This window comes from Rhagoletis pomonella, unplaced genomic scaffold (genome assembly GCF_013731165.1).
Source record: "Rhagoletis pomonella isolate Grant_MI unplaced genomic scaffold, Rhpom_1.0 Rhpom_scaffold_00004, whole genome shotgun sequence".
Classification (NCBI taxonomy): domain Eukaryota; kingdom Metazoa; phylum Arthropoda; class Insecta; order Diptera; family Tephritidae; genus Rhagoletis; species Rhagoletis pomonella.
The window spans coordinates 20,057,651-20,061,816 of NW_023458558.1; positions in this window are offsets into that span (position 1 = coordinate 20,057,651).

Here is a 4,166-nt window from a genome sequence, read left to right on the forward strand (position 1 = left end):
CATATATACTCTATCTCCACCTCTCTGTAAAAGGTATACAGTCTTGCATTTTATTTTTTTTTTTAACATTGGTTTCTTGCCTTCGTTTTTATTTGCAAGTTCCATTGGGTTGTTGGCACACGTTTCGCTATGTTTGCATTATTAATTACAACAACAATTTCAACAAAGTTCTCATATTCTATGTTGGCTGACAACACAAATATATATATGTATGCATAAAAAAAAAAGTTTTGCAACTTGAATTCGGAGACAATTAAAAATGTCACTCGCCTTTCAGTGGGACCATAAAATTCGAAGACAATGTACGCTGTGGTGCAATAAAAGGATATTCGCTTGCAGACTTAGAAGAGTAAGAAGAAGAGGCGGATTCATAAATAAGAGCATTGAACAGGTAAGCGCATAAAATTTTGCGATGTCTCGCAGTTGGATAACTTTAAAGCATTTCAAAATTTCCATTTTGTTTCGACTTTGTACAACAGGATTAATTGGCTGGTTTGTTGGCACTTTAACTGAGCATAGGCCCAAGGCTCAATCCGCTGTTTTAATAAACTTACTCTGGAACCTCAGATACCATATGCTGCCGCGACTCGTTGATATCTTCAAATTGCTTGTCTTACTTAAATTTTTCGATGAATTTACTTATATTAGTAATGGAATTTTGGAAATCTCCACAAGAGTGCTGGGCACTCGCAAAATTAAGGCAATACTATCTTCGTTGCTTATATCCGCGATATGTATAAAGAAATCATCAAATAAAGTAAGAATTTTGGAATAGAAATTATATTCGAGAACATGGGGAATGTGCAGTAATGGGCTCTTTGGCATGAGGGATCCATTCTTGCAATTTCATAAAATTTCCACCAGAGGGCGCAACAGTGAAAATGTTCAAATTTTCTACGAAGGCTATTTTCGCAATTTGGCAAACTCTAAATTGCTTTGAATTGCACTTCAAATACACCTGTGATATCCTTGGCAAAAGTTTAATAATTTCTAATTAACTGACGTTAGGGTGATACGTTAGGTTTGTAAGAACTGTGATCTAGTGAGTAAGTACTTCAGGTCAATGAACTTTCGAGCAAAAACAATTGACTGCTAGAGACAAGAACATCGATATATTGCACTTTAAGATCCGGCTGAATATGCCAAAGACATGACGATATTTTCTCAAGCTATTATTTTACAAATCTGTTGTTTTAATAACGATTTCACGATTTTTATGCATAAATCTCGATGCCTGGAGTTCAGAGTTACCAAATCTCATTTTTGCCACAACGACGACTTAGGCGTTATGACTTAAGTGTAGTCTTTTTTTATTATTCCTATAATTTTTCTATATGCTTTTACAGCTTTTATCTTTTGGGATATTTTTTGGCCATTTTGTATTGTCGTGAGTTGAGCTTTCGCATACATTCTTAAATCAACTCGCCTTTCAAATCCTTAATAAGTTTTTACAACCCTAAATTTTACTTCCCAACGACAGCTTTTAGTCGATGATACCCAGTCTCAATATTGTGTTCCAGGGAGAGGAAGACTTGTTGACTCATGTATGTATTTCTTTCAAACCACACACAAAAATTTTTTGTATATGCATCTTCAAGAGGGTTATATAAATACGGTGACCATATTTACGGGAGCCGAATACGGGACAAAAAAAAATTTTTCAAATTTTTTCCACAACAGCTTACAGATCTTAAAGCAGTATCCTTTTAGTAAAATTTGTAGGATAATTTTCTCGATTTCTACCCATAAAATTTGTTACAAAAATTCATTTAATTTAAGTCGTTAATGCTTAACATTAATTGTTGGCATTTTTTTTTTTTTGTTGACGGTGTTATGCATTTTTTTCATACAAAAAAGTATATTCGACCATTTTTTTGAAAGATAAGCAAATGAGCAGCACTTTTCACTCACACTTTATTATACTCAATTTTAGTTAGTTACAAAACTGCAAAACAAATTTTTTTCTGAAGATTCTGATTAAAAAATTTGGTGAAACATTGCAGAACTAATTTTTGTAGATTTTTACACAAAGTTGGAAATTTGGTATTAAATGGTTTTTGTTAGGTAAAGAGCGTTACTTTCATAAAATAAATAATACATATTAAATAAACTAACAAAAAATAGCCACAACTTGCTAAAGTGTCAATTCCTTATTTCTATATTGGTCACTGTATGTATTCCCTGATTCGTATTCCCAGATTAGAAAATAATAACTGTTTAAGGAAAAAATTACTATCGTATACCAACATTACTTAAAACTCGTTCATAGGTATGCCATTTTAATGACCTGTTAAGCCGTCAAAACACCGAATACGGGACAAATACGGGACATTAAAAGAAATACGGAATATTTAGCGTCGCGTATGAAATAAATAAATTACCAGAACAATGAGTCAAAAAAGAGGACTGTTCCGTTTAATACAGGACGGATGGTCACCATATATACATATAAACGATTGCAGTACTCAATTGCAGTACGACAAAATCAGAAAACCATATGGATAAATAAAAAAGTGGTTTTCCCATTTTTCCATGCAGAATTTTGCTATACTGAGTTTTGAATACAGAATCTCGAAAACGATTTCCACCATTTAATTTAAGATTAAAACTTAACTTATCTAAAAAATTGCTAGATTGTCTCAAGAACTGACTTATTTACGAAGCGATTTAAATAATAAGGATGTTTATAAATACAACTAGTGAAACCGCATGGCCTTGAAACGCCCAAATTTGCGCGCCATATTTCATCTAAATCCGCGCAGCCGTTTCTTAGTGAATCAACTGTACCGATAGAAAAAAATTCTAACTTCAAAAAAATCATCAAATTTATCACACATCTACAGACCTTTATTTTAACTTCTCATTTTTGAAATTCGAAAGCATGGTGTAAATGTAATGACCTAATAGTATTTTTGAACTAAAGGCGTCGTACATCTCTTTTGCTAAATTTTATATTAAGTTTAATTTGATTTTTTAAACATATGACAACCACGGTATATATAGTTCAGAAATAAAGCCTTTCAAGCTCATTTTGATTGATCCCATCTTTTGGTAATTAATTTAACTTTTTAAATACGTAAAAAAATAAATTATATTCAACAATTTTTATTGAGCTCGAGGCCGTTTTATAGTGAAAATTTATTGTTGAAAAGCTACAACAATTTGAAAAAAATGGTAGAAGTGGTAGCTATTTCAGAAATCACCACATTTCCTCATCAGACTTCTTTCAGTAGGCTTCGAACCGACGATCCCACTGACTCAGCCAGTTGCCTATGCTTCTTGTATATAAGTTAAGTTTTTCTGTATATAAGTTAATTTGATTAAATTTTTCAAACAGGTGGCAACGCTCTTCAAAAGTATTTTCTAGCTAAAACCTTGTTAACTCTCTTTCGTGTAACATTGCCATACACATTTAATTTAACTGACGAACTGAGTTAAATTCGTTTTTTTTTTTGGAACATGTGGTGACCCCGCTAAATATACCTAGTTCAGAAATAAAGTCTTTTCAAACAAATTTCATCATAATTCATCTATAATAATAAGTTTAAAAGAAAGCTATAATAATTTCTAAAAAAAACTACTTTGTGATGTTAGAATCCATCTGGGACTCACCTGTCATCACTGATGTTAATTCTCACTTTGCAATTTAATAGTAAATTCTTCTGTCAGGCGTTATACAAGGTCATCATTAACCCTTTCAGCACAATCGTCCAATATATTGGACAAACTTTTTTGTACTTAAAGCTCTTATCTTCTTAAATAAAGCTCATTTTTTCTTAAGTAAGAGCTTTTGTTTATAAAATAACAGTTGTTTAGTGAAAAGTATATTATTCTAATTTACCGCATTTCCTTTATTGTACTTTAGGGATTCAGTTGACCGTGTTTTTCCACAAAAGTTAAAAGTGTCCCAAAAGTCGATATTGAATTGTGTAATATATAGAAACAAATTAACAATTTTTCGGTGTAATTGAGATCTATAATAAAATCTTAAATGTTATTCGCATTTGCGAAATATATTTCGCAAACGAAATAAAAAGAAAAATTATTGATATCACTTCCCTGTTTCCAAATATAGAATACCACTGTGCAGTGTAATAGACGCTGAATAAAGGCTAATATCAAGAATGATAGAATACAAGATTGCGCCAATCGAGCTGAGAGCAACT